The 27042-nt window shown below is 35.0% G+C and overlaps 1 pseudogene; it reads right to left on the reverse strand.

Moving 5' to 3' along the window:
• Nucleotides 1-10215: 10215 nt before the first annotated feature.
• Nucleotides 10216-10312, reverse strand: LOC145255953 (U2 spliceosomal RNA; annotated as a pseudogene).
• Between the last annotated feature and the right edge of the window lie 16730 nt (nucleotides 10313-27042).

Raw genomic sequence — 27042 nt, forward strand, 5'->3', positions numbered from 1 at the left:
TCTCAATAATTATTCTCAATTTACTAAAATGAATATCGTTTCCGAAACGATCGTACACTTTAGTTTGGTTTTGATTTTCTTTCCTTTTGAAACTGGTATATAATTAATTTTTTAATCTTCTTAATGTATTTATTTATCTATCTATCTATCTATCTATCTATCTATCTATATATATATATATATATACAACCATATATATATATATATCTATATATGTATGTATATATATATATATATATATATATATATATATATATATAGACGATATGAGACGAATATTGGCTGAAGAGAGCTTGATAAGGATACCTTAAACGGGCCTTATTATCGGGCTTGAAACGACGGTACCAATGATCTGTCTCAACTAACAACTTTCTGTACACAAAATATAAATAGGTTCTTACAATTTGGATTTTCCTTTTAATTGAGCACTCTGCTGGAATTCTTTTCCCCCAAAAATCTAATCATATATATATATATATATATATATATATATATATATATATATATATATATATATATATATATATATAGAGAGAGAGAGAGAGAGAGAGAGATTAAGAATTCAATTGATAAAATAAGAGATACAATAAAATAATAGATATATCAGTCACAGAAGTCAATAACAGGCTTTATAGTGCATTGCTTCGTATCAGGATAATAATAGGAAGTGCGGTTATAATCTTCAATAATCAAATCCTGAATCAAGAATTATAATTATTCGACCACATGTATATATATATATATATATATGTATATATATATATGTATATGTATATATATATATATATATATATATATATATACATCCCACTATTAATTTGTTTGTAAACAAACTTATTGTTTGAGCACTGTAAGAGACGGACGAGTGTGGAGTTAATACCCACTCGATGGTAAATATTCGTGCCTGTATGGTTAGAACAGCCGACTGTCAACTCGACGTTGTAGGTTCGATCCACGGCTTAGGAAATGTGTATGTCTAGCCGCATTGATGAGATGTGATACAACGAAACAGTACTGTATGTTGATTACAGATAACTTCCCCCTTTTTTGGGTTGACCACTTTGTAAATATATTTTCACCCGACGCTTATTCAAGCAATTAAGTGAATCCCACTATTTATTTGTTTCTAAACAAACTTATGTGTTGAGCACTGTCAGTGACGGTGGGTGTAAATTTAATGCACACACGAGATAAAATATGCACGGCACTGATTCGTGAACCGATGCTTAGAACAGCCGACTGTCAACTCGACGGTGATAGGTTCGATCCACGCCTGAGAAAAGGTGTATGTCTAGCCGCACTGACGAGTTGTGATACAACGAAACAGTACTGTATGTGGATGACAAATATATATATATATAATTATTTTCTACTACAATAATTAAATACCTACAGACACTAGTGATTCATCCTTTCGGGAATCTTCAGTGCAGGGTGTCACGATTACTACCAGTCGAACGATTCGAACCCCGTATCACGAGACATCTCTGGCTCGATTAGCGGAGACCTAATCCATTCGGCTACCATTAACCGCTTGAAATAACGTTGAATTTTAAACATCTTAATTTTAAGTGTTTATTTACGTCAGGCAGACAGTGATCTAATCGTTATACGATGATCTACGCAGCAGAGCTAAATTGACCGACGTTTAATTCAACTGAAAGTGCTCAACGATAAGAAACGAATTTCTTAAAGGGGCTGTCATAATTATTTTCTACTATAATAATTAAATACTTATATATATATATATATATATATATATATATATATATATATATATGTATATATATATATATATATATACATATGTATATATATAAATCCCTACTGTGTGCCTGTTTGTGCAGGCACTTATCTCTGTGTTAGTGTGAGGCGAATACTTGTCGATTCTCTATTATAATCAATGCTCAATGTAAGGCTTATTAGTGTTTCGTTGACATATCAATGCTTTATTGCCAATGAAACATTACTGCAGCTCCCATCCTTCTTCCTCCAGCGCGATTGCATTAGATGGCCCAAGGAACGAGGTGAGGCTAGGAGTGGTGGAAAATACCGAAAATGCCGCGGTGGAGTGCGCTTTGTCTTGTCAGGTGACAATCGGGCCATCCCTCTGACGCGAAGTTTACGACGCGCTCGTTTTGCCTAGTGACTCTCTGTCCGATCCATGAAACTTTAACTATTATTTAATGTCCATTAATTCAAAGAAAATGTTTAGGTGCGTCTTCTTCTAGAAAGGACCGCCCGTTATAGAATACAATCGTTCAGTAAGAATCACATTTAATGATACAATACATCTCACAGAGGATAATACTTCCAGATTGAAAAGTATTTATATACACACGGGGAAGATTTTGTAGTATATATGTACTACATAAATATAAGATGTTTTATATATATATATATATATATATATATATATATATATATATATATATATATATATATATATATATATATATATAGGAAATATATATATAGGAAATTTATTACCGTTTGTCCAGAATGAGTTTACATATTGTTTCAGCTGGAGGAAGATCCACATTGAACACTCTCTAGTCCGGTTTTTCTCACCACTGGTATATATATATATATATATATATATATATATATATATATATATATATATATATATATATATATATATATGTGTGTGTGTGTGTGTGTGTGTGTGTGTGTGTGTGTGTGTGTTGTAGAAAAGATTATTTCAAAGATTTAATATATTTAAATTCTATTAGTCAATGACAGCGTGCATATATCAAAAGTATTAAAGTCATGTAAATTGACTCAAATATTAGGAAACCTGGTTAACATTTCGGTAATCGAACATATGTATATATCCTGGCAAAAACCTAAAGCAACAAGAATGCATAACTTAATATTTTTATTTTTTCGGATTTTACAATTGTTTTAGTCATCAACCAGACAATTTAAATTTTTATGTCATTTAAAAATTTATGTGGTGAACATCTCATTAGATATGTTTTAAAAAAAGACAAAGTTTGTTCGTGTCTTGACGCATTTTCATTCTGTTATTACTATATTAGGAATAGAGCACACACTATATGTATATACATAACACACCCACATATATATATATATACATATATATATATAAATATATATATATATATATATACATATATAAACGCGGCGTGCTGTAATACACATGGCCCAAGGTTCGATTTCTTGAGACACTAGAGAGAGTCAGTGACCTAGAAACATGCATGCCCGTGGATTACTCTTTTAAAGGTAATAATATATATCTAGCTATCTATACAAGCATCCTCAGCGACATAGTACCCAGTAGTTGTTGCCCCTGATAGTAGTCCCCTACAACAAAATGGCAATGTGCCTTGTTTGGGGTGAAAATGTAATAAAAAAAAGTACCGAGAGAGATGGCCAGGAGTTTCGTGAATAGTAATACATGCATGTCACCGGCTGATAGAACCGGTACGTTGCATTACCGCGCTTGTTGCTAGGATCACTAATGGTTTCTTGTGAAAGGGATGGGAAGGTGGTGGTTATATAAAACATTTGAAGAGTTTGTTGCTCGTACTATAACTAAATGCGTTGATTGTAAATTTCTCTTTATATTCCTTTTTGTATTTCCGCCCCCCGCCCGTTTTGTTCATGATGTCTTATGTCTGTGTTTTGGGTTAAGACTTTTTTGATGCTTAAGAGGTACTGATATTTAAGAGGGGGGTGCTAACTAGACATTATGCATAGTAAATCGATGGTATCGCGTCGTGGTTGTGTAACCAATGTAACTATTTGTTAATGAATTTTTATGAGGCGTTTAAAATAGATAAGAATAATCTAATGCGGTAATATCGCAAACAGGAGTGGACAATTGACAGGTCCATTCCGAAAAAATATTCTTTCATCATACGTTTTCCTCAGTAAATTTATCGTATCATTTGCAATTTGCATACACTGCTCGAATGCCCTACCTGTTCATGATGAATTGTTAAACGCCACTGAACTCAAATTACGAGGACTTTAAAAATCTGCAATTAAAACATTGTTTTTTAACTAAAAATTCGTTGCCTTTACGCAAAAGCATCTTATATTTAATACAAAACACATTAGAAGCACATAAATTTTCCACCCACATTGATTGAATGTTTTTACAAAGGAATCACCACATATTAAGGCCCAGGAGCCGCTCGAGATTAAGGGTTTAAGAGGATAATATAGTAATTGTTACAAGTGTACATTAGGTAAATTGGATTACTTAAATGGAACGGCTCATCAATAACTTGTTTACATTAGACTTGAAGACGGCCATATTGAATTCATTTTTTACCGTATTTTTTATATCTCTACTCATTAATATACAATCCATCTTTTGGTACCATTTAAGTAAAAGCTGTGACCATGATTAAGTCGCACAGGACCCGGAGCAAAAGTGTTCTCACTGCCATAATTTAAAAAGGGAAAATAGTGTCTATTTTAAAAGACGTCGACACAATACACAATTTGGAAAACAGCACCCGGCGGGATATTGCCTAAATAAAGCATAACTAATGCGGAAATGTCGTGAAAATCGGAATTCATGTTCATTCTTTATGTACACCAGCCGAGAATTATACTAAATTGTATTTAAATTATAAACAAAAAAACATAACTTTATGAAACACCAACTATTTGTAAATAAAAAAATTATGTGATTTATTCTAATTTAACTTCGTCGCTCCATAAAATACGCCCTACAGATGAAATACTGGCAACAGTTTAATTACTAGAACTGCCAGCATGTGCAACACTGTTCGATTGGAGTGCTTCTCAGCCAATTACACTATACTATTCTTCAAGTCCAATGTAAACAAGTTCTTGTTCATCCGTCCTCTTAAATAAGCAAATTCTAAGAATTAACGATTACTAAACTACCATCGTACATTCATTAACCCTTATCCTCGAGTGGCCTGTGTTCCTTGATAAATTACTTAGTAAAAAAAAAACATCCTATAGACTATAGCTTTAGGGATGAAGAACAGCGGACATGCAAACAAGTTTTAAGCAGGTATGATTTTAGATAAGATATTTACAATTGGTGCATATGATTGCATCTCTAAAAAAATTGACACGCGTTGTAAGGACATATAAGTAAATGAGGCATAGAAGACATGTAAATATTATGAGTTAAAATACCACTGCAGGTTCAAAATCTAGTCAAATTTTAATGTTTGATACATCGCGTTCAAAGGAAAAAAACACCCCTGAAGTGTTACTACGGTGTAAGGAACGTCGTTCATGGAATCTAAGTACTAACGGATAAAACGTGGATAGCGAAACTTAAAATCTGCAGAAAATAAACTGACAATCCACAAACGAAGACAACATCAGTCGAAGGCTTTTTAAAATTCGCAGCTGCTAAGATGAGATCAATAGCAAATCTTTTCATGTACGGGTTCAAATACACTTTTTCATGACAAGCCTACATTGGATTTCCGTTGACCTTTGAATTTAAAAACCCTATCTGAGGGGTGTTAGATATAGTCTTTCAAGATTCCAACGTAAAGCACCCTTTATTATTAATAAAATGCGTTTGAGTATAATGAATCATTTTCCACTCCTCACTTATTTGGAAATCGTATCGACAATCAGACGTCATCGAGTTGGCGTTTCAGCCACTGTTCATGGCGTATCACTTTCATTCCAGTCATCTCTGTCTCTCTCTATCTCTCTCTGTCTCTCTCTGTCTCTCTCTCTCTCACTCTTCATTTCTATCATCCCTTATTTGGAACTCGAATAGACCAATCAGAAACCATGGAAGCATCGTTGCAGCCATGGTTGATACTGCATCTTTCTAGTTTTAGTCGCGTGCAAGCGACTCTGTAAGTACCTCCGTCGGTCCGTCGATTTGTCAGTCGGTCTGTACATAAACGATCTGTCGGTCGGTATGTACATAAACGTTTTGCGCTTGGACTTTGTGGTTAAGATCAAAGGTCTGTTGTTAGTAGATGCTGGTCTTAGCTTTTTAAGCTTTTTTCTTGGCTTTTTGGCCAATACTAAAGTGTAGTATCTGTTCCGGCAGATACTGCAAGCAAAGACCATATATGGGGGCAGCCGAACATATAAGACCGTGGTCAATGTAGGGGCGGTCCTTCATACCAATTGTCACTATCCAACTCCCCTAACCCCCGGGGAGTTAGTCCCCATTTACCCTTTTCTCCTCACATTAAAAATAGGCCTGTGCCTTATTTGCTCGGTGGGGGAGCAAATAAATACAGCTTTTTTTCTTGGCCTTTTGGCCAAGATCAAAGTGTAGTATCTCTTCCTACAGATGCCGTAAGCAAAGACCATATGTGGTGGCACCTCCACATATAAGACCTTGGTCAATCAAGGTGCAACCTTCATATTAATTGCAATTATCCAGCTCCCCGGGGAGTTTGTCCCCATTTCCCCTTTACTCCTTACATTAAAAATCGGCGTTATGCGTAATTTGCTCAGTAGGAGAGCAAATAAATATCCTTTTTCCTGGCGTTTTGGTCAAGATCAAAGTGTAGTATCTGTTCCGGCAAATACTGCAAGCAAAGACCATATGTGGGGGCAGCCTCAAATATAAGACCTGTGTCAATGTAGGGGCAACCCTTATATCACGTGTCACTATCCAACTCCCCTACTCCCCGTGGAGTTGGTCCTCATTTCCCCTTCACTTCTCACATTAAATATCGCCCTTGTGCCTAATTTGCTCGGTGGGGGAGCAAACAAATACCCTTTTTTTGGCCTTTTGCCCAAGATCAAAGTGTAGTATATGTTTTTACTACATGCTGTACTTATTGTGATATAAAATGGGTGATCACTTTTCTGTATTAATTTAATGTAAAATGATCATCCACTTAACAAGCAGTCAGTCTCAACGCTATTTAGGTCATTCTCCAGGTCATTCAAGTTGTTTTTGAAGGGTTCTAGTTATTTTTTAAGCATTCAAGTCTTTCTTAAGGTCATTCAATTCATTATTAAGTTCATTAAAGCCATTCTGAGTCATTTACTTTTTATTTAATTAAGTCATTTCAGCTAATTTTTCGGTCATTTTAGTTTATATTTAAGAATTTCGTGTAAATCCTACATTCACGCATTCATTTATTACACGAGAGCGCGTGACTAATGGCTACCAGCCTTGTTCATTTTACCTTTCCCTTTCTCTCGAATTCTCAGTCTCCGTTATTTACTCTCTTTTCTTGTATCATCTTTTCTTTTTTCTAGTTCTATTTATATGTTCTTTTCATTTCGGTTTGCGTCTCTTTTTTCCACTTCTCTCTATTTTCTTTATTACTCCCATCGTTTTCCTTTTCTATCCTATTACTCACTTATTCTATTATTTCTCGTAATTCTTTTTTTTTTTTTTGTTAGTGGTCAGGTAATCCATCGTTTTCTAATTGACTTTAAATCATTCTTATAATCCATTGAATGGCACTCCTTATTTTCTCTCAATCTACCTCCGTGTGTTCCAAGTTTTCGTTTTTTTTTAGCTTTCAAAGAGGAAATTAAATGTTGTGATAAAAAGCACACGTGCACTTAAATTGACATAGGTCTACATTTTATACCTCAATACCTAAATGGTGCTGAGCGGTCAGAAGGAAAAAGTCTACGTTAATAACAGAACATTATTTCTTTTACGAATTCAAAAACAATGCACTATGTTTCATCTTTCCTCTTCATAAAAGAAGCAATGGGGGACCTAAAGTGAGCTTTCGTACAAACTTCAAGTAGTTTGTCAGCAATAAATTAAAATAAAATAGAGGAAGGACAGGCTGAAATCTCTGAAATAGCATAAATCTAAAATCAAACAACAGAACCAGAGCAACAATAAATGGAAGAAAGATTTCAAAAACTTACTTGAAAAGCAACAACAACAAAACAGATGCTACTGAAACAACAAGAGTAAACAGACTTATTACTGTAAACTTGAACAAAGAAAACCAAGCTACGGAAACAAACATAAGGTTCTCTCAACAAGCAGACGAAACGCTATTACGGGCCTCTCTCAATTCGCTGATTATATAAACAATGCACAGCGAAGGCCAGATTATCTATGCTAAGCCTGCATTGAGGAAAGGACTGTCCACACTACTGTAATATAGCTGTTAATTTTTAGCTGTGTCTAAAATTTTAACCCCCTAGGATGTCCACGCTGTCTTCGCAAAGGAACAACAAAAATAAATAGTAAAAGAAGTCCGACTCGGTATTTTTTAAGTGCAAATGTAATGCATCTATTCGTGGTTCTTACAAAGCAACACACTTAATCATTTTTCAAAAGTCGTTTCGTAAACACATTTGCTTTACAACGCTGTGCCATATAATATGAGCTTATTAAATGTGCCCGTCCCGGTCAACTGAGGTCAGCATTAACCAACGTTTTCTCGCCCTCAACTTCACACGTCCATCTTTATCGATACCGCAGGTTGCTTCTATTGCTCGATCATGTGCTGTATTTTCTTTTTCTGTTTTATTCTTTCTTCGTTCCGTGAAGTCAGGGTGGACACACGTGCTAATTTGCATACGTACTATAACAAATGCTGCTAATGTTTGCTATTCAGTCACTCTACAGCTGCTGATTATCTCAGACGCATCCATACGCGCGATACTCTTAAAAAAAAGCACCGCTTCGTTACACCACACAAAACCTAGTCAAGTTTGTGACAGTATTAGACATTCTCATTTTTAATACGGCGCATCACAACAAACGATAAAAAAGGAAAAAGATGTACGGGGGGTGGGATTAATGTTTCACCCTTAAGAAACCAACACTACAATTTTTTTTTAAATTAGTGAAAAAAATATATTCAGATAATTTGATTATGAAAAAATGTTGAACACCATTTAATGTAGCCGTTTTCAGCCTCGATTATCGTCTCGATACTGGTCCGGTACTTGGGGCATATATTTCGCACAAGCGACAGCGAAACCTCGGCGAATACTCGACAGATGATATTGTTGGAGGCCATGTTAGTGATCTGCGCGACATACGACAATATGAAGTAACCAGCAGGTTCAGACTGAATGAGAAGGAGGTCCAGTGAAAAATGAAGCACATCAAATCAGTTGCCAAGGTCGCTAAAAAAATGGTAGGATCCTTCTAACGCTCCAGAAGATATCTCACTGCTGATGCAATTCTCTACCTATATGAAAGCCAAGCACGTCCAAGGATTGAGTACTGCTGCCACATCTGGGCAGGAGCTGCTAAAAACAGCTTCCTTGAGAGAGTACAAAATAGACTTCGTGACAGTGGGGGGTCTTTTCTCTTCCCTGCAACCTCTCTCCCATAGAAGAGACGTTGCGAGCCTGTATTTTTTATCGTTATTTTCATGGCAAGTGATCATTTGAGCTCCAATCTCTGGTAGCCCCTCGCCAATCATTCAGGAAAAACACCCGTCTTGCTAAAATCATTGTTAATAATTTTCTCCACTATTTATCTGTGCCAAAACCAAAACGTAGATTCCATGAACAAAGCTTCTTTCTTAAAAATGCACGCCTGTGGAACCCTTTTCCGTTTGCTTGTTTCCCACCTGACTAAACTGGGATGCCTTCAAGTCAAACATAAACAAAGTCCTGATAAACCGCCCCCTTAAGTAAGACACTTTATCAAATCTCTATTACAAACGATTACTACGATTTCATCCCATTGATTACTGTACACGCAATAAGCATGACCCCAAGTGGCTTCCGCGCCTTGATAAATGGTGACTACCATGTAAAAAAAGGAGGATATAAAGTCATAATACTCCTTCAGAATCAAGCCTTGGACTATTTTACTTGTGATCCAGGTTCATTTCCTTCTACTACACCCAGGGTCTACCAGCGGCCAACTGATGACACCAGGTGTTCACCACACTCTTCACCACACCCACGCAGTTTTGTGTTGACTTTTAAGCCGACTTCGAAGATGTGAGATGTCATGGTGTGTCCCTCTTGAAGTCATGCAAACACCTATAACCAAAATCTTCGTTGAGTAGTACCCTCAAACGATGAACTGTCCGGGTTTGCATTTTGAGAGTGCTGGTAATAGTCCTGTTGTCATTATTTAGATTAATCAGAAGTAACACTTCCAGGGCATGTTGTAATTAAATCAGAAATAACTTTTTCCAGTTACTTTTTTAATATTAAAACTTTGTTACATTAAACATAGTACCTATTAACAATGCCTCCTCACGGGATAGGTTTAGAGACTAGGGTCGTTTTTTTACGTGGAGAGAAAGCTGTCTTAATCGTAAAGGATTTCTCTTCCACCGAGAGAGAAGTAATTGAAATGTAGCACCTGAAGAACAGATACTACACTTTGATCTTAGCCAAAAGGCCAAGAAAGACGCACCATTTTTATTAGCTTTGACTCAACAGCGAGACCATTTTTTTGTTTAAGGTTTATTTGGAATATTCCACTATCCTTTTTTAGGGATGCACAACGGACGGAGCGATAAGCGTAATAATATCATGATTCTTAGAGAGCATGCGTTATATATACTGCGGCGCATTTCATATATAGCTCGTTAAACATTGTGTCACTTTCAGACATGATAGAAGGATCCTATCGCTCTTGGGGTTTGTACATGTTTGTATACTAGTAGCAACCCGGTTTTCAACAAACGGAACTGAAACCATGTTCTATTTTTAATAGCGACAATTTTATTGTTGCACACAGCATGTGCCAGGGAAATTATATGAAAACAACGTTGTTTTGCATTTGTGAATGTGAGTTTGTTCGTGGAACTATTTTTTAAAATTGTAATAGAACAGTAAGTGACGCCTCTTGCACTATTTTACGTAGTTTTTAATCGCGTGCAAATGACTCCAAAAGTCACTCCGTTGGTCCGTCGGTTTTTCGGTCGGTCGGTCGGTCGGTCTGTGGGTCGGTCGGTTTGTCGCTCTCTCCGTAACTCTTTTGTGTTTGGCCATTTTGGTTAAGATCAAAAGGCTGATGTAAATAGATGCTGTATTTAGCTTTTTAAGCTTTTCTTTGCCTTCAGGCCGGGAACAAATTGTAATATCTGTTCCGGCAGTTACTGCAAGCAAATACCATATATGGGGGCAACATTGGTCAATGTAGGGGAAACCTATCATACCAATGGTCACTATCCAGCTCCCCTACGCCCCGGGGAGCTGGTCCCAATTTCCCTTTCACTCCTCACATTAAAAATCGGCCTTGTGCCTAATTTGCTCGGTGGGGGACCAAATAAATACAAACCCTTCATACCAATTGTCACAATCCAGCTCCCCTACTCCTTTGAGAGCATGTCCCCATTTCCCCTTAACTCCTTACATAAAAAAACATCGGTCCTGTTCCTAATTTGCTCGGTGGGGAACAAATAAATATCCTTTTCTTGACCTTCGGGCCGGGATCAAAGTGTAGTATAGTGTTTCTTGTTTGTGTTAAGGTGGAGAATATATGAAGAAAGCGAAATTATCTTTGTGTTTTTTTCCCACATTTAATTTACAATAACTGATATAGCGCACATCAAGAGAGGTAGTATTCACATCGAGATCTGGCTGAAAAAATAATGCTGATTTTGTACGGGAATGTCACCACAATTCCCTTAAGCTTTGTTTATGTTTTATTTTTCGTTTACTTCGAGTATTCTAATAATTTTTTTTTACACAGTGGTCACCACTTATCAAGGCCCGGAAGCCACTCAGGGATAAGGGTTATTGCATTACATTACGTTTGTGTGGAGATTTGATGAAGTGTTTACTAAAGGGGGTGGTTCATTAGGAATTTGTTAAGGTTGGACTTGAAGACATCCAAGTTGAAATCAGGTGGGAAGCAGGCAGACGAAACAGAGCTCCACAGGCGTGCAGTTCTAACAAAGGAGCTTTATTCATGGAATCCACGTTTGGATTTAGGCACAGATACAGAGTGGGGAAAATTTTTCACAGTGGATTCAGCTAAGCGGGTGTTTTTCGTGAAAGATTGGCGAGGGGAAACCAGAGATTGGGGTTCAGACGAGCACCTGCCATGGAAATAAGGATAAAACAAGGTTAGGCTCGCAACGTCTCTTCTGTGGGAGAGAGGTTGCAGGGTAGAGAAAAGGGTATCCCCCACTAAGCCACGAAGTCTATTTTATACTCTGTCAAGGCAGGATACGTTGTTTTTAGCAGCTCCTGCCCAGGTATGGCAGCAGTATTCTATCCTTGGACGTACTTGGCTTTTATATAGAATTGCATCAGTAGTGAGATATCTTCTGGAGCGGTAGAAGGATCCCACCATCTTTCCAGCGACCTTGGCAACAGACTTGATGCACGTGTTCCATATCAGATCAGGAGTAAAGGTAAAACCCAGAAGCTTGTCAAAACACGGGGTCTCTCCCAGACGAGAGCCATCCATCCCAATTGATGCCATATGAGGATCAGAGCGTTGATGAGGAAAGGATAGGAGTTTGGTTTTAGATGCATTAAAGGTAACCAGCCACGTCTTCCCCCACTGAACCACGCGCTCAAGATCAGAGGCGAGAGAATCAGAGAGAGCTTTGTCATTAACAGCATTTGATGTGTTACACTAGATGGTCGTGTCATCAGCAAAGATGTCAACGAATGATTTAAGTATGTGTTTAGGGAGATCATTGATGTAGATCAGGAAGAGAGTTGTGCCCAGGCTTGACCCCTGAGGGATTCCAGTGTTAATGCTGCAGGCTTCTGATTTTGTCCATCGACCACTACTCTTATGAGCCTATCGGAGAGAAATGATTTAATGATTGGGAAAACATATCCAGTGATACCGTAGCTGGAAATATTGTGAAGTAGACCCTTATGCCATACCTTGTCGAAGACCTGTGATATGTCAAGAGCAATTGCCCTAGAAAGGCAGCCTTTGTCAAGAGATTCACTAACTCTGTGAGATATAACCGTTAGCACATCTGCGGTAGATCTGGCAGAGTGGAAACCATATTGTGTGTCACTAAGAAGGTTGTTTCTGCTTGGGTGGTTGACTATTTATTTATTAATTATGGATTCCAGCAACTTACTCATAACACACAGGGGACTTATTGGTCTGTACTGAGAGGGAGATGACTTATCACCTGAATTCTTAAATACAGGGCAAACTGATGAGGTCTTCCAGTGAGTTGGAAAGCACTTCTCCCTAAGGCAGCATTTAAAATGTTTCGTAAGTATGGGAGAAAGTTCAGGTTGAAGCTTTTTTTACACTATAATTGGGATGCCGTCAGGGCCAGTTGCTTTACTGGAATCAAGGTTCTTGATTAGCTTGGCGACCTCATGCACGGATATTTGTATGTTACCTAGCGTGGTCTGTGTTATAGGAAGAAATATGGGGAGTTGATGGCCTTCGTCGCATAGGGTAGAATTAGCTGCAAAGTTCTTTGCAAATAGTTTGGCCTTGTCTGATGCTGACGAGATGACCTCTGGTCCATTGAGAATGGTTGGGATAGGACGCACAGGATCCTATTTGTTATTTGCCAAAACTGGTGAGAACCAAACCGCTGAGCAGCTACCTTGGATTTAACAGACTGGGCATATAGCTCTCTTGCATTTTTTATTACTCTTTACAGTGGTTGCTGGCGTTCCTGAAAGCAGTTTTAGTCTCAGTGCATCTATTACGTTGGTAGATATGGAAAAAAGTGATTTCCGTGCTCGATAGCAGCAGCACATTCTGAGGAGAACCATAGCTGGCTGTTAGGTTTTTGTTGGTATTTTTTAGATGGTATTAATTGGTCTATGCCTACAATTTACCATTCAGTCAGATCTGATAATATAGAGCGCACTTCCTTTTTAAACATGGAGTGCAGCGGTAAATCAGATATGAATGAACGGAAGCTATCACAGTCAGTCATAGAGTATCGGTAACCAGTACGGTGGAGGGGGACGTCTGGGGACTTCTTATATTTCGTTTTAACTGATATGACGGAGTGGTCGGAGGATCCCAGAGGAGAATGAACCGAACATGAACATAGCTCAGGTGAAGTTGAGAGAAAAAGGTTTAGGAGGCTTGCATATTGACCTGTTTTATCGAACACACGGGTTGGTTCGCGATCAATCTGAGTGAGGTCATAAGCAATGACAAAATCATGACAAAACCTCCCCTCATCGTCTGTCTTATTTGAATGGGTCAGCCATTCCACGTTCTGGACGTTGAAGTCACCACAGGTGTGGATGTTAGCCGAGGGAGTTGCAGACATGATGTGATCTATTTTCTCTGATATGCTCTTAAATATAGTAACTCCGCTGTTGTATGGCCGATATAGGGCAAATATAAATGCAGTGGTGTTTGCAAGTGCAACCCGGAAGCACATATAGGGTAAATTAGGATCTTCTCTAGAGATATCCCTGCGACACGGGAAGCCATCTTTAATGAAGGCACATATTTCATGCCCCTGGCGATCTTGGTGGTCAGATTTAGATGTTAAGTAAGAGTATCCGTTAATTATGAACTCATCTAGGAAAGTGGTCGTTCCTATTTCAGTTTCGCTTAGAAATAATATGTTCGGTTTCGTCTCTTGTGTAAACCTCTGGAATGTTCGAACGTAGACCCCTTATCTTGGAGAAGGAGACATGGTAGTAGGGGTCTACGTTGGAAGATGGGGTTCTAGGTTTATTCGAGTTTTTTGTGGAGATATATCCTGTTGAGGTTTTGGGATTTGTGGAACGGCATACTTGGTTAAAGCAGTACAGAGAGGGAAAGTAAGAGACAAAAAAGACAGAATTTTTCGTAGCACACGAAAAGGTACAGCCGTAACAATTACCCACTAGTATGGCATCGAGAGGCCCCACCAGAGACTGCCGCATGGTCCAGATCCACTCATCAAATGGCAATACAGCAGCCCCAGTACTTTGTGCCTACTGATAGGACAACCTCCTTAGTGGTTAATCCAAGGTTCGCGTCCCTGACTATCAGGCGGATAACGTCAGCCCAGACAAAACGTTTACATCCAGCACCCTTACTAGTGACATGGCCACAAGGACAGACAGAGACAGAAAAATTTCCGACATCTCAGAATACTTTTCACCAAGTACTACCGACCTTTAAGCAGCTTTTTCTTCACCTTTTGTCAGAAAAAAATCACTCATTGACTGAGGGACAAAAAAGAAGCGAGAGTTACTGGAGCTTCCGATAACACATCCACGGTATTATCTACTCTCCATATATATATATATATATATATATATATATATATATATATATATATATATATATATTTCGATTTTTATGTTTGAATATTTCAACAAGGTTGTTTATAGCATTTTTTTCATTAGTTTTTTTCCATCACATTCGCTGTTTTTTTTTGTTTTTCCCGATTTTTTAAAGCAGTTTTTACATCGTTCACTTTTTTATATTGTATCACGTTCGTATATTTTTTTATAATATTTACACAGGTTTATTACGTTCGCTTATTCTTTATTTTCCAGTTTTGTTTAATTTAATCCCCCGCAAACACACCTCACAACCCCAGCAACGCCGGGTATCCCCGCTAGTTCTACTGATTTTAAAGTACTCCTAGTATTTATCGCATAAATATCATTTTATAAATAATAGATTAAATTTTCGTTGCTTGTTCTCATTTTTACTTTGTTTTTTTTCATCGAGTTTATAGGGTAAACTTTTTTCTGTTTTTCGTTTTAACTCTAACACATCGATCATTTCCCTCATGAATTTCTTTCGGTGATTCCCTCTTCTAGTTTATATTCTTTCTATCTACATACGTCCATCTGCATCTCTTTTCCTTTCTGCATCTCGCACCTTCCGATCGATCTTCGCCCGCCCCGTCACCTTATCATCGATCTGTTCGGCGCTCTCGACTCCCAAATATAAATCAGTGACCATCTCCTCCTCCTCGGCGTACTCGTCGTCGTCGTCGTCGTCTCCCCGGAGAGCCGCCAAAAGATAATTTGTTTTGTTCGCCTATTGCTATTTGTGTCTCTATTTTAATTGTACTTTAAGTATTTCAATCTGACAGGAGCAAAGGAACGGCGGTCTGATGGCAGGGTTGTGTAGAGACTGGAGGGTTGGTCAAACGACGATCATCATGAGAGGAAAGTTATATTATAAAAAAAAAAACTAAAGAAGGTAAGAGTTTTCATGGCAATGTGTGCGATGATGATGATGATGATGATGATGATGATGATGATTGTGCGATAATGATGATGACAATCATCATCATCAGAATCACCATCCTGATTAATAAAGTAGAAGAAAATATAATGTGGAGATTAGTTTTGAAAATAAACACAGATGATCCAAACACAGAAAAGAAAAAGAAGATGAGGAACACAACATTTGTCTGACTACTGTTCCCTGCTTTAGTGTCATTTGCACAACGTTTCGTCGATGTAATTCCTTGCCTTCTTTATTGTGTATCTTTTCGAGGTTGGACATGATTCCTGGAATTTCGAATGTAACACTTTATTTACTTCACAGTGTAAGATGATGGGCTTAATCCAGGTGCTAATAATTCACAATGAATTCGTTTCTATTATAATGATAATATATTACATTTTTAGAAAGAGCGATAGCTCGGGCACATATTGACGAAGAATTAGAAAAAAAAACGACGATATCTCGGACACATAATATTGAAATAATACGAAGGTATCGCCAACTATTTAATGTAAAAATGTTGTTTTGTTTGAAGAGGGATAATTTAAAACATCCGTTTCGATATAAAGGAAAGTCGTATGTGTGTTTGTGCGTGTCCGCTAAAAACTTTTGTCCTCCACATCGAAGCGGCGTAAACGTGGTACCGTAAAAATAGTGAATTCTCGGACAAAAATATCGAAAATTAGAAACAAATCGTCAATTTTTCAATGATTGTAAGATGTGTTGAACCTCTTTTCATAGTATTTTCATAGTATTGTGCTCAATCCTGATCTCTAAAACTCCTACCCCAATAATTCCCGCCTAAACCCCGGTGCTCATGCAGGAGAGGAAATACTTGCCAAATGGGAGGGGGCTTAACCATTAAATATATAGTTTACCAAGCCCAAGTCATTTCGGGTCGTAACTCATAAAAAAAGGTTTACATTGGAATGACCCAAGGTAATTCTAAGCAGAGATTATATGCCCCAAACTCCTATAAATACTACGAAAAGCGATTCGACATTTCTCTAGCAATCATCATTTGGTCGTCCAAAGAATACCCAACCCCCAAATAAGATTTAATGCAAAAGCAAGGATGTAAAACTATGATACTGCCTCCATGAATAGTCCGTGATGCACTACCAAGAAATACAGACGACACTAGACAATAAATAACCAATCCATAGCCTGTCAAAAATGAGATATTTAATCAATGTCCCATAAAAAAATAATTTTTCCTTGCCAAATGCCGGAGCAGTAATATAACTTAACTTATGCAAACACAAATACACACTCCTTAGCATAATGAAATCTATATACGATGTAAAGCTTTTAAACCGACTATATTGAAGTTCCAGGCCCCCTTCATATAACGTAACACCCTCCTCTTATAAAGGTTCAATAAACACAATTTTAATAAATCAAGTTTAATACATTTTTAAAAAGTAAACTCAGTGATACAAGTTTATTTAAACGGTGCTAAACCAAACGTTTCTTTCGATGCATTTATTTTAGTTCCGACGGGCGCTAATCATTTATGTTAGAAAAACTCAGCCTAAAATAGCTGATCCATAATAATGAAACCATTGGCACGTCTTGGGAATAGGTAATGCATAGTTTTTAAATAGTTCGTTTATATATATATATATATATATATATATACATATATATACATATGTGTGTGTGTGTGCGTATATATATATATGAATATATATATATATATATACATATATATATAGTAAGTTATAAAATGTATGTGGCGATTAAGCTACATATATTCAGTGTAGCTTAATCGCCATATACATTTTATAATTTACTAACTAGCTCTACCTACGTATTGAGCAATTTTGAATAAATACTTAAAGATTACGCATAAATCTATACTTTCGTATATTAAATTTATGCGAGTAAATTAAGTATATATATATATATATATATATATATATATGCGCAACTGTTGTCAAAAAACTTCCACGCGCAGGCACACATCCATATATATATATATATATATATATATATATATATATATATATATATATATATATATATATATATATATATATAAGAAAACCACAACTCATAATTATGAAAAACAATAAAGTAAAAAGTAAAGTCTTCCCGCTGCAAAAATTAAAAAAAAAACATGGGAGAGTTTACTTGAGGATTAATTTGAACCGCTCTCAGGCATTCCTTATTCGATGCAAAAATAAAATAGCAGAAAGAAATGAATATTCGTCAAATTTCAGATACAATTTAATTATTTTCACTCACAAAAGATGAAAAGCCAAAACGAACTTTACCTTTGGAAGTGGCGTTTTGCCTCGGGGTTATTAACGTAAATATTAAAGGCGAATACGATAATCTATCTGTAAATGTATGTAACTATCTATATATGCTTATATGTCAACTTGCCTCTTTTCGCACGCACTCACAGCACACACACACACCCATACACACACACACATATATATATATATAGATATATAGATATACTAGCAGAAGTACCCGTCGAGTTCAAAAGCAGTCTACAAAAAAATGGACTGTGATTGATGAAAGTATGATAGGTTATGAAAAGGAGGGGGTTGTAAAGAGATAGGTTTTGATACTCAAAAATGTTACCCTAAGCAAAATATGATGAAAGTAAAGATAATTTTCGCGAAAATATATATTTTTATATCAACTTTGTTTCCATTCGTAGCCAAGAGTGACCAACAGAATGATGTTTCCTTACAAAGAGAAAATGTTATATATAACATTTTCTCTGTTTAAGGAAACATCATTAATTTTCGCGATCGAATTTTATATGCTATGAGATTATATGATATTGTTTATTATGAATTAACATATTACGTCATATATCAGTACGCATAAAATAGTAGTGTTTGTGTGTGTGCGTGTATGTTTGCAGGTGGAAATCTCCTACAGCCAACACCACTGGGCCGATCATATACAAACGTGACATGATATTCCGCGACCTATGGAAGGTACACACGATTTTTAAGATCAGGATCAAATTTTAATGGAATAGCCTATGTATATATACTCTCCTATAAACAACACGGGACACATCTTGATTAAACTTTAGATAATAAGGGTCTCTAACCTAAGGATGATGAAGACAGTTATTAAAGATTAAAAGTAAATGTTAAGGTCATATTTGCTACGGCTCATCATACACTCCCCCACCTGGGAATAATGAAAACCAAGTGTCGGTTCGCTACTATCTTGGGTGTCGCCACACTATCGTCGGCTAACTTGCTTGTGAATTTGAATCAGATCACGCTTCACCAACCCCCATTCCTTCAACCATTTTATATAATTCAGCATTGAAATTCAATCACTTCAGGAATAGTACTAAATGTTAAACACCTACAGCAAAAGTTGCTTTGGGATCTGAAAAAATGAAAAAAAATGAAAATTACTTGGAAATAAATGTTTTTTTAAAATTAAAAGAGGCAGTGACTTTTGGCTTGCCATTATATATATATATATATATATATATATATATATATATATATATATATATATATATATATATATATATATATATATATATATATATTGTACTGGCGTTTCTTGTTTCTTAATCACATTCATCCAGAGAAATTCTCGAAATAAAGACGAAACGTTGATGAACACATAATACGGTTTGTTCCTTTTTATTTCTCTATTTTGTCGGAATAATATTTCCATCATATATATATATATATATATATATATATATATATATATATATATATATATATATGTATGTATGTATGTGTGTATATACATATATATATATTATATATTGTTTTCTGTTATTTATTTGTAATATATATATATATATATATATATATATATAAGATTTTAAATCATAAAATATATGGGTTGGTTAGCATTCACTAGAAACGAAATCAAAATGTTTGCAGCTATTACATTAATCATTATTTATCTATCCAGCGTCATTGCCGTGTAGGCTATCGACATATGAATACGAAAGTTGCAAAAATAAACGATTTTGAGCTATTAATATTTAATTCTCGTAAGTAAATGCAGGATTAATGTTTTATTGCACGTAGGCTGCCAAAGTAAATTGTTTTGTTTTAAATTCTTACACATTGCCAAAAAATATTGCTTAATAAAACCTAAATCGAAAGCGTGCAACAAGTCAATGTTCAAATCCATAGACGAAATATGCAGGGAGGAGTTTGGTAGAAACATTTTGCGCACACATATTAACGGACAAAAAATGGAAAAGATATCCAGAAAATCGTAATAAAAGAATAACTCTGTCGTGTCCCTTCATATATATATATATATATATATATATATATATATATATATATATATATATATATATATATATATATATATATAAAATAAAAAAATTAAAAAAAAACACCGGACTATCCATCCATGTGAAATCTTTTTATCATGTTTTCTTTTACCTCCTATTTCCCTTTCCTTACCTTTTTTTTTTAACTAAGTAAGATCTGTGACTTACTTGTAGTTTCATTAAATACTTTTATATGCAAAATCCGATCCCGCATTTTGCTAATTCCTCCCCTCTGATGAGAAGGAGAGTATTTCTTCGAAACTCCGCGGATTAACGACTATTCACTTATCTTGTGCTTCCTTTTAAAAATTAAATATGTTTTTAACTCTTTTTCAAGATGTCTTTTAACATGTTTTATTAATCATTTGTTCATATATATATATATATATATATATATATATATATATATATATATATATATATATATATATAAATAAAATGAACTCATTTTTCCCGTCTGATTTTGACATTAATAGGATTAAAAATCAAGATATTTCATGCAAATATAATATGCACAAACGGCAGAACAATATCTGAGGTGTGTTATAGGCTTATTATTTCTAAAATTCCTCGATAATCTTAGATTTCTATACTTTTTCTGCTGAGAAGTCACGGCCAAAATCGGTTAAGATCAATGGAAGTGGTAAAATATTTTCTCTTTAATAAATTCCTCCTCCCCCTGCCACCACTTAACACCGTTTGGGGATCGTTCACAAGGAACAGTTGAGAAGAGAACACCGGTTTAGCTTCGTAGTTCTTTAATGTGAACTTATTTAAAATCACAAAACTAAGCTGCAGTGCTCTGTGGCGTAGTGGTTAGCGTGCTGGACAATTCACATTATATTTTCACGTTCGCACCGACCTACCGTAGTCGTTTTTTTTTTGTTTTTTTTTCCTAAACATCTGGAATGGACTTTTCTTGGTGGCCGAACTGTTAACGTTGCAGATGTTTTTTTTTTTTTTTTTTTTACACTTTATTTTCCTACTTTTACTCATGACTCCGGGTTTGATCCTTCCTACTTACCTACCATAACATTTTTTAAACCCCCCCCGTCTCGGAAACAAACACTCGGGCAACGCCGGGTACCCCCGCTAGTATATATATATATATATATATATATATATATATATATATATATATGTATATACATATATATTTAAGCACGTCTGATTGAATACGACGGAGCTATTCTTTTTTCCGATGTTTTAGATATCTTTTCCATTCGCCGAGCGGTCTTTTTTATATTTTAGCTGGCATGCTGGACAAAATTGCGCCCAAAAGTTGTTGTTCAGCCATATTCTACTAAAGCGATTTTCATCGGTTCAGTAGATTATCATCAGGGGCGATTTTTGTTATCACCGTTTACTTTTTTTATCTTGGAAGCTTGGTGTATGCATAATTGTATATCATTGGTAATAACCGTGGGTGCAGGGTGGTGAGTGGCGAATTGTTTTATTTTTTGTTTCGATTTTCTTTTTTCATAGTTCATTAATTTACTTTCTTGTTTGTTATTAAAAAGCGCTAGTATATTTGTCACGATGTTAAATGAGGTCTGGTTAAAAAGGGGTTGTAGTTATTGATGAGTATGTCTTATAGTAATTTTAGTAGTCGATGAAATAATTTTAGTATTGTTAGTTAAGCTATTTCTAATGTCGTGCGACTGTAGGTTTTTATATTAGGATATTAGGTGTTGTTTTATAGCGCTATTGTCAGCTAAATTATATATTAGATGTCGGGAGAGTGTTGTTTTGGCGTGGTATATGTATGCGTTGTATGAATTGTTAGAGTTGGTTTGGAGACATTTTTCGAAAGGGGCAAAAAAATAATACAAGACATGAATTTGGTGTAGTGGGGCGTTAGTATAGTTATTTGTTTTTATAATTAAATTGGCGTTTTTAAATTTAGTATAATATATGATTAGTTTGATCCTTTTGTTCTGGTCGGTGGGTTTGATGTATCATTTAATTATATTTTTATTTTTTTCATTTGTTTTTTAGTTATCGTGTAGTTGGTTTTTATAGTATACTGAGATGGTGTCGTTTTTATTAGGGGAAGGGTTTATGTTTATATTGTAGAGGTGATCCCTTAACCATCCTACACGCACTTTTATAACAAAAAGTAAAACAAAATAAAATAATAATTAACTATGAATACACCTAGCTTCAAAAGAAAAGAAATAGTAAACGAGAACAACAACAATAACCCGTGGTAGTTATTGGATACACCGATAGAAAGCGCTTTAGTAGAATATGTCTGAACAACTGCTATGTTATACAACATTCCAGCTGAAATAAAAAAGGTCGCTCGGTAAAGTGAAAAGGTATCCGGAATAATCGAAAAAGTATAAATCTGCTGCCGTGTTCAATCGGACGTGCTTAAATAATGATTTGCTGATAATATATATATATATATATATATATATATATATATTTAAATATATATATATATATATATATATATATATATATATATATATATATATATATATATATATATGATGAAAATAATGGAAATAGTATTCCGACAAAATAGAGAAAATAAAAAGGAACAGACCGTATTATGTGTTCATCAACGTTTCGTCTTTATTTCGAGAGGAAATCTCGAAATAAAGACGAAACGTTGATGAACACATAATACGGTTTGTTCCTTTTTATTTTCTCTCTCTCTTTCTCTCTCTCTCTCGCTCTCTCTCTCTCTCTCTTTCTCTATATATATATATATATGTATATATATATATTAAGTTATAAAATGTATATGGCGATTAAGCTACACTGAATATTCCGCGGTTCATCCACTCTAGGATACTTCAGGCTTATGTGCATAAGCCTGAAGAATCCTAGAGTGGATGAAACGCTTAATATTCAGTGTGGCTTAATCGCCATATATATTTTATAACTTACTAACTAGCTCTATCTACGTATTGAGCACTTTTGAAGTAAATACTTAAAGTTTACCCATAAATCTCTACTTTCGTATATTAATTTTTGTGAGTAAATTAATAAATTAATATATATATATATATATATATATATATATATATATATATATATATATATATATATATCACTAAGAGGGGGGCTCCCGTAATCCTTGGTGAAGGCAACCTTTCTAGGAGAAGCAAATCTCTGATTTAAAAAAAAACATAAAGCGAGAAACCAGTACCCGCATTAAGCTGGTATGCAGTTTTACTTATTGCTGGGTATCTTGTTCTTGGTTGTTGCTGGATCTCAGCATTTTGAACCGAGAGAGAGACTTAGCTGTCATACAAAGCAAAGACTATGTAACATCATCTTTGTATAGATACTCACTCAGGCATTTGTCTATAAAAATGGTCCTGTTGCGAGAGAAGACATTTTTGGGCTCATGAACTTTAAGTGTCTGAGGGAGTGGCACTCGTCTGACAAGACGTTGCAATCATCATACATCCCTAAGATTGAACGTGTTCATATTTAATGCTACGCTATTATGCAAAATGTACACACTATGCATAATGGAATCCAACTTAATAGTAAAATGAAACAAAGTCATTTAATTAAAAACTTTTAAATATGAATTAGTAATTAATTAGTACTCGGTTTCCAAAGGTAGATGCATTTTTCAAAAGTATATGCAGGATAACTCTGATGTAGCTCCTCCAGGCATATGACTGAGCATATTGGGATGTACATTTTAGTTATTCTGAATGGATAAAGTAGTCTTTTTAATATCAATGAGAGGGCGAGAAAAACTCCAACTTTATAGCTATACTACCAAACCGCCCGGCGTTGTCGGGTCGAAAATACACATAAATATTATATTTTATTTTATATAGAAATTGAGACGTGTGCACGCGTGCATTATGTTTTTTAAAACTTTCTGTGAGCAAAAACAAAACAAAAAAAACAAAACAAAAACATGCTCTAATAGAGATCGAACCCAAAGCTTAAACATACTGAGTCAAGTTCGATACTCATTAGACGAGATTGCGCCAGTTTTACGTAATATTTTCTAACATACTTGTTATTAACAGAAAAAATCTGCCATGTTTCACGGCTGCGCATGCCCATTCGTTAAACAGCTGACAAAGAGACAAAAATCCGGTGACTTTTTTGTATTTTAAAATTTTGACCACATAACTGCCCGTCTTCCTATGTGCGGATGAGGTATAACGTTTTCCACATATCTGAATTCTCTATGTATAGTATTTCAAATCAATAGATCAAAACTCTCGTTAAATTTATAGATGCACTAGCAGGCCGACCGATATTGCCCAATGTTAAAATATATACAAATAATATATTTTAATCTATACTTTAAATAAGACATGTACAAGAGATTATTATTATGTTGTTTTTTTTTTTTTGTAAAGACGCCACTGCCTGGTAGTGGAAGAAATACTCGATCTGAGATCGAAACCGAAACCATAGTATTGTAAGTCTAGTACGCTAATTATTCAGCCAGCGTGACACGATCTTTTGAAACTGTTTCAACGTAATTATATTTAACATAAGGAATCTGAAATGTAAATTACACACGCATGCGCAATCAAAAAACAGCTATCAAACAGAAAAAAATATCTGACGACTTCCATATATCTGACGACCAATTTGTTAATGTTGGCTCCTTAGACACCCCTTTTTCCGAATATAATAAGATTAATAAGTTGCCCACATGTCTGAATAACCTCCATAGGTTCGGAAGCTTCTTCACACACATTCTCAATTATATATATATATATATATATATATATATATATATATATATATATATATATATAGATATATATAAGCATATGTTGTTAAACAGCACAGCATTTCCTTGTTTGACAATTGTCCGTTTTATTTTTTCCAGTTTTCGAATAATCCTTCTTGTGTTATATGTAATATGGTGTAAAAGTGTTCCGTAGTCTGCGAGCGCTTTCGGCGCAGTACAATACAAGAAGGATTATTCGAAAACTGGAAAAAATAAAACGGAAAATTGTCAAACAAGAAAATGCTGTGCTGTTTAACAACATATGCTTAAAGGAGAATATGCTGCCTAAATATACACAATATATATATATATATATATATATATATATATATATATATATATATATATATATATACCCCCTAGATATTAGTCTGAACTAAAAAATGGATGTGTCTGCGTTTTTTCTGAATTCTGTCATCCAAGCTCCAATTTGGTCCCATCGACGAAATGTTTCATACCTCTGACTGTTTTTCAAGTATTTTAATGGTGGATGTTCTGAATAACTACAATCCCTTGTACTTCCTCGAGGTAAATACCGCCGACAAACCCGACAATTTACAAAATCTAGAGATTCCTAGATATAATAAAGCCAAAACTCTAATATTTTCTTCCCAAGAAAACCTAGACTTTGTAACTGCCTTCTGGATTCCTGTTTTCCCCACTGTCCTGACACGCTAAAGTTAAAGTGTATGTGAACAGACATTTGCTGCTCAACTCCCTGCATAGCATCCCAGTAAATTTTGCTACCGTCGATAGTGCCCCCAACGTACAGCAAAGTGGTACTATTCCTTGTTTGAAGGTAAAATCGTACTATATATATATATATATATATATATATATATATATATATATATATATATATATGTGTTACAATAGAAAAATTGGAGCATGAAATGTGATATGGTTATACGGTTAATTTTAAACATGGAAATGTAAAGGACTTGTACAAACTGGAAGGAAGAGGACAAGATATTCTAGTAAAAATATAAAAACAATTATAACTTCAAATAGCTTAAAGAATTGATTATTTAATGTTATGAATTTAATGAAGTCGGTAGTAGAACTGTGTAGAGGTTACAATATAAAAAAGGCGAGCATGAAAAGTAATATGGTTAAGCTTTAACATGGAAAGGAAAAATATAATAAATTTATAACTTAAAATATTGCAGTATTAAGAATTGATTATATAATGTTATGAATTGAATTAAAAAAATAATACTGCAATAGTATAAGCTATAGCTTTATTATATTTATTAGTAGAATGTATTGTTGTTTTCTTTTCTAGGTTTACAACTGGTCCTTTACTGTTCCAGTTTTTACAACTATTCCTTTACTTTTCCATGTTCAAGCTTTAATATGTTACGTTTCATGCCCACATTTTTCTATTGTATCCCATTATTTTTCCATGGTTCAAATAATTTGTTTGTTCTTTGTTTAATTTTAGTCTCTTTGTCTGACCAAATAAACATAACACACACACAAATGTAAAAAAAAAAAAAAATGTACGGCACAAAAAAATGCCCCCAATTATCACCCTTTCATTCTTTCATTCTGCCTCTTTCAATTGTTACTCCTCTTTTTGCGATAGCAGTGAATTAGTAGCAACACTGGTCGCAGAAGCGAGGTTGTTGCTATGGAAACCAATCATAAAAAACGTTGCTCACCACATCACGTTTTTTTTTACGAAATGGAACACAACTAATTGCATCGTAACTTTTGTTTCACCAAACAAAAATTGGAAATTTATATTTCACAATCTGGGTAGGTGATCTATAAACTGTAATAATTGTTTGGAATTTGGTCGAAAAACGAGTAAGTTGCGAAGTTTTAAAGCAATTCTTAATCAGCCACGGATTGAACCCAGAACCTTCGTTTTGACGGTCGGCAATTCTTCCACTCGACCACGGAAGCGATGCACGCAAGCAACTTGTCCGAATGTCTATTTAAATAAACATATATATATATATA

Source organism: Euprymna scolopes, chromosome 31, assembly GCF_053919585.1.
Source record: "Euprymna scolopes isolate OS-2025 chromosome 31, ASM5391958v1, whole genome shotgun sequence".
NCBI classification, from domain to species: Eukaryota; Metazoa; Mollusca; class Cephalopoda; order Sepiida; family Sepiolidae; genus Euprymna; species Euprymna scolopes.